This window comes from Triticum aestivum, chromosome 7B (assembly GCF_018294505.1).
Source record: "Triticum aestivum cultivar Chinese Spring chromosome 7B, IWGSC CS RefSeq v2.1, whole genome shotgun sequence".
NCBI classification, from domain to species: domain Eukaryota; kingdom Viridiplantae; phylum Streptophyta; class Magnoliopsida; order Poales; family Poaceae; genus Triticum; species Triticum aestivum.
Window position 1 is genome coordinate 682,514,070 of NC_057813.1, and position 9,925 is coordinate 682,523,994.

The 9,925-nt window shown below is 47.6% G+C and overlaps 1 pseudogene; it reads left to right on the forward strand.

The window, feature by feature from the left end:
• The first annotated feature begins 5,192 nt into the window (after window positions 1-5,192).
• Window positions 5,193-8,335, forward strand: LOC123162702 (B3 domain-containing protein Os12g0591400-like; annotated as a pseudogene).
• Window positions 8,336-9,925: the final 1,590 nt, after the last annotated feature.

The following is a 9,925-nucleotide window of genomic DNA, read 5'->3' on the forward strand; positions in this document are numbered from 1 at the left end:
ACGACCAATATTTTTAGTAGGTGTAGTAGGTTGTTGGCAACAAATTGTGCTTCCGGTCGAGATGAAGATACCCTAGACAAACCCCTCAAAGGATGATTCTCCATAGTAACAAGTGACAATAAATTTCAGCACGTAGTAATAATTTTTCCTTACCAATTTCCACTTACCAAGAGTGCTTCACTCCCCGACAACGATGCCAGAAAAGGGCCTTGATGACCCACAAGTATAGGGGATCAATTGTAGTCCTTTTGATAAGTAAGAGTGTTGAACCCAACGAGGAGCAAAAGGAAATGACAAGTGGTTTTCAGCAAGGTATTTTGTGCAAGCACTGAAATAGTCGGTAACAAGTAGTTTGATAGCAAGATAATTTGTAACAAGCAAGTAATGGTAACAGTAAATAAAGTGCAGCAAGGTAGCCTAATCATTTTGTGGCAAAGGACAGGCCAAAACGGTCTCTTATGATAAGCAAAGCGTTCTTGAGGGTACATGGAAATTTCACCATGCTATTTTCATCATGTTGGTTTAATTCGTGTTCGCTACTTTGATAATTTGATATGTGGGTGGACCGGTGCTTAGGTGTTGTTCTTACTTGAACAAACCTCCTACTTATGATTAACCCCCTCACAAGCATCCACAACTATGAGAAAAGTATTAAGATAAATCTAACCATAGCATTAAACTTTTGGATCCAAATTGTTCCCTTACGGAGTAGCGCACAAACTAGGGTTTAAGCTTTTGTCACTCTAGCAGCCCATCATCTAATAACTACTCCACAATGCATTCTCTTAGGCCCAAATATGATGAAGTGCCATGTAGTCGATGTTCACATGACAACACTAAGAGAATCACAACATACATATCATCAAAATATCGAACACATATCAAGTTCACATGATTACTTGCAACATGACTTCTCCCGTGACCTCAAGGACAAAAGTAACTACTCACAAATGATAATCATGCTCAAGATCAAAGGGGTATTAAATAGCATAATAGATCTGAACATATAATCTTCCACCAAATAAACCATACAGTAATCAACAACAAGATGTAATCAACAGTACTAGTCACCCACAAGCACCAACCTAAGGTTCTGGTACAAAGATTGAACACAAGATATGAACTAGGGTTTGAGAGGAGATGAGAGGGTTGTTATGAGGATGACAATCATTTCCCCTCCGAGAGGGAAGTTCCCCTGGCGAAATCGCTCCACCGGAGGGCAAAAGTGCTCCTGCCCAAGTTCCGCCTCGAGACGGCGGTGCTTCATCCCAAAAGTCCCCCTCTGATTTTTTTCTAGGTCAAATGACCTAGATACCAGAAGATGGGCACCGGAGGTGGGCCGAGGAGGGCACAACCCACCAGGGCGCGCCCTGGTGTCTTGTGCTCACCAGGTTGGCCCCCTTCAGTAGTTATTTTCTCCAGTATTTTTTATATATTTCAAAACAATTCTCCGGCCGGCGTTGCTCGCCGGCCGGCCATCTCCGGTGACGGCTGGAGCTGTGGGTGGGCTCGTCAGACGCAGCGCGATGAGGTGCACCGGATGGTGGCCGTGGGGCTGTCGGAGGCGGGCTGTAGGGAGCGGCGGTGTCGAGCGGAGTAGCGGCAGTGGGCGGCGAGGAATGCGCGCGAGAGGGGAACATGAGGTAGCGGCGGGCATGGCGGCCAGGAAGCGGCGGCAGGCTGCGGCGGGCGAGGGCGCAGGGCAGCGGGAGGGAGCGCAAGGCAGCACAACAACAACGAGAGCACGCAACAGCAGCAGCTCGAGGTAGGGGGCGGACGACCATGGCCTCGCGGGAGGAGCGGCCGGGCAGAGCCGGGGCGCGGGCGCGTCCAGAGACGGGAGAGAGCAGCTGCAGCGTCGGGCAGGAGCAAGCACGGGGCATTGCGCCGGGGCGCGGGTGCGCTCGCAGGTGGAGTGGCACACGGGTGAGTAGCCAGGCACGGCCGAGCGAGGCAGGGGGTGCAGTCAGGGAGCGCGAAGCGGGCTCCAGGGTGCGGATAGCGGCTACGACGTGCGCTGAGGGGAGAGGAGAAAGAGGAAGTGGCGGGGCTCACCACGGGGCACACGATGGCCTTCGACGGCTTAGTAGCGCAAAGGACGACCGGAGCGACCGTGGCAGACGGCGGCGCCTGACGAGGGGGCCAGCTCGAAGCCGATGACGTGGAGCCTTCCAGGCTCCTGCTATTGGGCGAGAGGATGAGGACGAGGCCGGTGCAGCTTCTAGACGCCCTAGCACAGCCCGGGGTGGCGCTGGAGTGCGCGGGCGACGACGGGCGGCGACAGGGGCCTCGAGTGAGCGACGAGGAGGAGGGGATCTGGGCTAGGCAGAGGGGGAGAGGAAGTGGGAAGGTGAGTGGGCAGAGGCGAGGGGGAAGGAGCCCGAGGGGGTGGCCTTATCCCCTCGGGGCGTCGCCGGCGAAGCGATCCAGCGGGGGCTCGCTCATGTAGCGACACGGTCGAGAGCACAGGGAAAGTGTCGGGGAGAGGTGGGGGGGGGCGGCTAGCTGCTCGGGTGGCTAAGGCCTCGGGAGCAGTGGACCTCTCTCTTTCATTTAATTGAGCTTTTGTTTTCTTTTAAAAACTTTTCTGTTCTAATTCTTTTAAAACAAAATAGTTTTATAACAAACAAAACTTGAACCTAAATTATTATTATAAGTTAGGCTACTGCCACAACTAGTCTAGCAATTAAATGACTTAGTTTAGCATTTTTATAAATTAAAAAGGCATTAAAATATTTGCTTGAACCACTTATTTAATTAGTTTAGGGCCTTAAACACTTTACAAAAATGTTGGTTCACCAACAATATTAACAAATGAATATTTACCACAAGATGGACATTTTAGTTTGACTGGAATTTGAAACGAGATAGAAGCAAAGATGATCACGCACTTATTAGCAAAAAATAATTAGCTTAACCCTAAGGGTTACTGTAGCTCATCAGTACAGGGGTGTTACAACCAAGCTCTACAAAAGCTTGACCTAAAAATGAAAAGTCGGGCCTGAGACCTGTCCAACCGAGCAACATGCTATACGACAATCTATGTATTTAAAACTAAATAAACCATATTGTGGCTAATTAATGAATCATACACCTTTTTTTGAGTGGGATGAATCACTACACCTATCTCAAACATAATCCCTCATTTCACTTATTCAGGTAGAAAAGCAAGGCCAGAGCCCATCCTTGATGTCGGGCTTTCTGTCCAGGCTGCCCATGCCCAGCTTTACCGCGGGGCAATACCCACCCTAAATTCATGTGCTAAAGGTCTCATTCGTAAAAATAAATAGAAAGCCTGCTTTCCATCCAATATCTCCCTTCTTCAAGACAAAACCAAAACTCGTATTCATAATCGTATAAACATTCAAGCAGCTATGCTACTTTTTACATTAGACGACACAGAGAAAAATCCACGCCACACGAACCCAATACGGAAACCTGTCAATCCCAGCCCATGCCACCCGAACCCGACCCAAACTATTTGTTTTCATGTATTTTTTAAAATAAAACTCAATAATTTTCATGTATAATGCTTTTGAAAAATCCACTCTTTTATAAGAGAAGTAGTAGAAGAAATATCCTTTATTTTACAAAAAGTTGCCTTTTAATCCAAAACCTCCCCCTTTTTTGTTCAAAAAGATGGTAACAATCACATAAAGAACCGGTCAAATGCAACCCGTACGATCCGAACCCGACCCGAGCCTTCAATACCTTTTTATAAAGCTCGTGGATTTTTTCACATATGCTTTAAAAAAATACTCTTTCTCTAAAATGAATGAAATGCATTATGAGCTGGAAAACATAACTGGTAAATTGAAAAACATATTGGAATCTGAAGAAATAACCTTTCTTTGGTGTTGGAATTGGCAATGGAACCTCCGGGCCTCTGCTTATGCCACCATAACGAGCCCTGCCAGTGGCATATCCGCTCCGATTGATGTCGTCCGTGAATCCTGTGGATTGTTCTCCTCCTCCTCGTGACGAACGGTCGACGGGGATGGTCGCACTGCCGCTGCCATGACCTCTGCCTCTGGATCTGCTCGATTGGCCATGAAGGAACACATCCCCTCTGCACTGACCGACGGTGATAGAGGCATGACCCGCGCCACGATCGCCGGCGACGATAGCCATCCCTATAGTTCGCGGCTCGCCATCTCCGTCGCCATCACCCCGCCCCATCCCCCTTGCAACACCGGCCATGACAGGGAGCGCCCCAGGAGCACCGTGGAGGGGGGAAAGCACGGCCGCGCTGGAGCTGGACGGGAGCCAAGGGGTGGCTTGGGCGCCGCCGCCGCCGCCGCCGCCAAGCTTTTTGGGAACGAATTGGGGAGAAAGAGACGAGAGAGACTGGTGTTTCCGGCTGCTAGGGTTCGCGTTTGGGTGTGTGAGTAGCGAGACGCAGCATGGCAGCCGTGGCTTCTCGGGCTCTAGCTGGGCCGGACAAAATTTTCAAAAAGGGCCGAATTTATTTGCACGGGAAGCCCATTTACCATAGGGCAGCCAGAAACGCGGTAACCGCTCGGTAACCGGTTTTCTCTAGCGGTACCCAAAACAGAGATAGACATTCAACTGGTTATGCTACTTTATACGCCACAAGAACCCAATAGCGAAACCTGTCAATCTCAACCCATGCCACCCGAATCCGACCCAAACTATTGGTTTTTGATTTATTTTTTAAAATAAAGCTCAATAATTTTCATGTGTAATGCTTTTGAAAAATCCACTCTTTTATAAGAAAAGTAGTAGAAGAAATATCCTTCATTTTACAAAAAGTTGCCTTTTCGTCCAAAATCTCTCCTTTTTTGTTAAAAAAGATGGTAATAATCACATAAAGAACCGGCCAAACAGAACCCGTACGATCCGAACCCGCCCCGAACTTTCAATACCGTTTTCTGAAACTCGTGGATTTTGCACATTTGTTTTGAAAATATCTTTTCCCTAAAATGAATGAAATGCATTATGAGCCGGCCTGGCCAGAGTGAAACATGAGTTCCTGCCAAACCAAACATATTTTGGAACATAAATGAGAAGATGTTCCTATTACTAGCATATATTGTAGGCACCGGTAGAGTAGGATTGATGCCTGTCTACTTGTGATTTTTTACAGCCGTTGGGCGTTGGGTAGTAGTACTTGGGTGGGTAAATAATTGAAGAGGGAGGAGATACACACAGTAGACAGTAGAGTACTAGCGGTCACGTGCCTCGCTTCCTCTTCCGGCTCGCCGCGCCGCGTGCAGCAGCAGCTTCCTCTTCCTCTTCCTCTTCCTCCAGAGTACTGCTCCTACGCCGGGCCGGCCGGGGTTGACTCACTCACTCAGTCTCCACTCTCCACGGCGGCGGCGGCGCCGGCCGCCGGCAGATGGACATGGACGGCGTTGACGAAGGTACGGCCGCTCCATGGTTCCCCGCCGGGCAAGCGTTCCTCCTGTTGGTTAGCAAGAAACGCCCCTCTTTTCTTCTCTCTTTCCATTCCTCACGGCTGTCTGCTTGCTTGCGCGGGCTGGCTGTAAGGCTGCGGCGAGGAATGCGACGCGGAGGGCTGCGAGTGTGTGGCGGACGGCTGCGAGGAATGCGAGTGGTGGAGGATGCTACTGGAGCCATGCCGGCGACCACCCGAGGCAGTTCTCCCTCGTCGCCGGCGACGATTTCGCGGACCATATGGTACGGGTTCACCGTCGCTTCCTTCTTCCCTTCCTTCCGATGTCTGCCTGTCTGTACTCTGTGTGATGGAAAATAGTGTTGGTTGGGGTAATGGTCAGAATCTCACTGAAAAATAATAATGGTTAGATGGTAAATATGGAGCCCCCAAAATTTGTCTGATCCTAATAAAGACCTTGATATGTCCAACGTGTCAATTTTACCAGATACTATATTGTTTGAACAAGAATCTAAGGCTGAACAATACAGCTAAGGCTGAAATGAACCAGGGACATGTTAGATGTTACCCATATTTTCTTGCAAAAAAGTATTCACATTTTGACAGGACTATAGAGTAGTGGAGATATCCAAGTATTTGACCTCTGAATGTGTAAGATAATTGACTGTCAAGGTTAGATTGTTATTCCTGTGCTTGAGATAAATCTAGTAAAGTAAGATCCACTTGCCACTTAAGATCATTGCTCTCAGCTTTCTGCACCATCAAAGCGTTCATTCTACAGTAATCCTGCAACCTGAATTCTTTCTTTCTGAATTTTCCACAACCAGTGAAACCTCTGTCTCTAAATAACCGAGTGTACCTTCATTCTCCTTGGACAGCGCATACGGCCGCCGGTTGCAAGCCATCTGAGAAACTTGATCACTGAGTTCGAGGAGATTCAACTTGAAGCTCCTAATGGCCGCGTGTACCCTGTTAAAATCGGTTGGGAGTTTGGTGACATTGTTCTTAGGTCTGGATGGCACGACTTTGTCAAGGTGCATCACATAGAACAAAACTCCTCCATCCGGTTCGTGTACCGTGGGAACTCCAGCTTCGAGTTCGAGGTTCACATATCCGATTCACCCGGTCACGGCAACTCTTCCCCACCACCTCCTCGTGATCGTCATGTGCTGAATGGTGAAGTCAATTAGGACCTTCAAGTCGTCAAGTGCTTTCGGTAATGCTTTTCTGATGGTTATAACAATCTTCTTTCTTGATGTGCAGAACAAGTGGTGCCTGATCCTGCACACGTTCAGACATCAATCAACATTGACTATACCAGGCTAAGCCATGAACAAGACAAGAAAGTGCTAGAACTAGCTCAGAGCAGCATGAGGTCTGAATCTCGTCTGCATGTGGCAACTGTGAACAAAGCAAATGCCAAACAGGACTGCCATGTTGTAAGTTACATCCTTCACCACATAATTTTCTGCTTGTGTTTTGAATCCGATCGATCCATAGGCTATTAATTAATTCCAGCTTGTGTTCTTTTTTCTTTCTTCTGTTCTTGCAGTACATACCGTTGACTCTTTTGGACATTTTCAAAGAGGGAATAACTGAAGCTCCCATTCAGCTCAAAGCCCATAGCAATGACATGTTGTACGTTGTTGGCTCAAGCAAGCATGGCGCCGATCAAATAATCCTCCAATCTGAGTTGAGTCGTTTTCTAGATTGTCACCGCATGCAAGACGATGACCTCCTCGTCTTCAGAAGCAAGGGGAAAGCCCAGCTCGAAGTTCTTGTCCTTGACCCGAGTGGTTGTGAGAAACCTTGTTTTGATATGGGAAACTCTTCAAACGCCAGAGAAGGCCGTCGTGCACAAGCTCAGAACATGGCTTCAACATCCTTCCGTTGGGCTAAATCAGGTCAGAGTAATGCAGCTGCCATGTGCATTCTTTTCATTTCACCACATTTTCGACGGTCATTGTGTGAACACCATAAGGAAGCATGGAATGCTTTTCAGGACTCCAAGCTCGCGAGTCTAATGAAGCCGGTTTAGAAGCTCCTAGGTCCAACAATTACATATCAATCGGGCCCCCTCTACATAGCCAACAGGAAGCCAAAGTCGAAGAGAGAGTTCGGGCAATTGGTTCCGAATGTCCTGTGTTTGTGAAAGTGATCACCTCCAGTGATGTTGCTACCGCTCCTTCTCTGGTGAGTTCAGATACCACGACCACTACGTATAATCTGTAGTCAGTTTTTCATTTTATCATGAAAATCTTGAGACCCCACTACTTTTGTGATTGCGTCGCGGAACTCACATAATCCATTTCTCACCCAAAAAACTTGCTGTCTAATGTGCACTTTTCTACATTTTGCCGAATGAATCATTGATCCGAGACTGATCGTCATATCTGACACTCTGTCGCGCCCGTGGACAGTACTTGGGCAATGAATATGCTTCAGCATGCCTCCTGACCCAGCCAGGACGTCTCCACCTCCTGCTGGAGGGCGACGAGAGGGATTGGGACTGCAAGTTGAGCTTCAGGAAAACTAACAAAACTTGGTGGATTGACTGAGCCTGGCCGAAATTCATCTCGGATGTCGGGCTGGAGGAAGATGACATCTGCCTCTTCGAACTGACGGACACGAGCAGGTTCACGATGAAGGTCCATGTGATCCGCAAGTCGGATATACAGGCGCCATGAGAGAGTTTGACTCAAGAATGACCTGATGCTAGATAGAGTCCGTGGCTAACTGATGATGTACCCTACACTATTGCTGACTCCTGTGCTATTGTTGCTGATCCCTGTATTGCTGCTTGTTTAGCAGCCACCTCATGGGCAACATCGGATTTCTCTAGTGAGATGACAGAAATTCTTGCTGTGTTGTGTTTCCTACTCACATGTGATGCTTCTTCAGATGGGACTAGGATGTGTCCTTTTTTTAGTCAGAATTGTTGCAAAGGTACTACCTGAATAGTGACACTGTGCAAGATGACATGAAATTGTTATAAGTAGATTCGCAAAAGAGCATTCAACTCAAAAAAAAAAAAAAGATGCAAAAGAGCATCCAAGATGATGTTTCCATCTGTCGAATTTTAAACGCAAAACATCCGCCAAATTTTAAATGCAAAAAAAAACTGAAACTAGAATCAAAGCGTTTCCCCTTCTCCTTATACCCCACATGGAAAAGAACAGGTTCCATTTAAAAATGCAGTAACAGTAATAGCTCGGTCTGTCTCTAGGGAGCAGCTCATCACCTCATATAAAATTTTCTACTGTAAGTGTTTGGCAAGACTGTCGACCAACATTCAGAGTTGCAAAGGCGTCTGAGCAGAATTTCTCACATCTCACGTTCAACACGCATCTAAAGACATGAAGCAAACGAAGCATTCATCTCCAATCCCCCAGCAACACAACCACAATCACCATTCTGGCATATACATATCGCACCACAACTCATGTCATCTGACCTATAGTTGCTACTGCAGGGCCGATCCACGTGGTGCGCGCCCAGATTTCTTGGAGTAGGACAGAGAGCAGTCGTACCTCGTGAAGCAGTGTCCAAGATCGCGGCAGGTCGGGGGGCGCTGACGCGATGCGGCCAGCGTTGAAGTCGGAGGCGGCGAGGCGCGTTGAACGGGGAGGGCTCGAGGCGTCGCCGGCGGTGCTACGGCAACGGCAAGGCGGCAGCGTCGAGCTAGGGCCCCGGGGAAAGAAGAGGGAAATTCTCAGTGGGAGAGCGGTGCGGCCGAAGCAGGGCAAAGCAGAGGAAGCTGAGCGCTCACGTTTTTCCTTTAGGAGGGCTAGAACTAACTCCTAACACACTCGCAAAAAAAGAAGAAGAACTAACTCCTAACAAAATACGTATTAAAATCTAAGCCACACACTATACATTTAGTCACTATCTTAAATACCAATAATTAGTGTTTGGTCAGCTACATCAAACATCTACAATTCCGCATATTGGCTCCCATTCTCCATCTTCTGACGACCTATGGTTTTCAGCCTCATTCTTGTTGATTCTCCTCTTAAGACTGATGTTTTTCATCGCAAGGTCTCGCATTGCCTCGTTTTCCTGGCCTCTCCATTCACCAGCAACTGTTACCTCCGTTCTAAAATATATGACGTTTTGATATGCTCAGATGTAGTGATTTCATATGTTCACAAGCCTTGAACAATCCAAATGAGCGACCTAGAAAGCTCCTCCCAGTGTCGGCTTCGTAAGAAGATCACAACGGTTTAGATTGTGGACAAAAAGTTTCTTTGAATTAAGAAAAACGCACTACTACAAAAACAAGCAATAATAGCTGGCCACGGAAGCGGTTGTGACCAAACACAACAAACCGCGTGTAATACCCGCACCAAAGGCAGTTTTTTTTTAGTAAAAAGCTTTGGAAACAGTTGGAAATCTGAAACCGCCTGTAGGAAAGATTGGAAGTAGTTTCTCTGTAGAAACCTTTTGCGGGTAGTGAGTACCTCGGGCCGCATCCTTTCCTTCTCTTTATATACGGGTTCTTAGGTACCACATATTCATTCTACGTCCATTTCCATTCCCTTCCTCAAT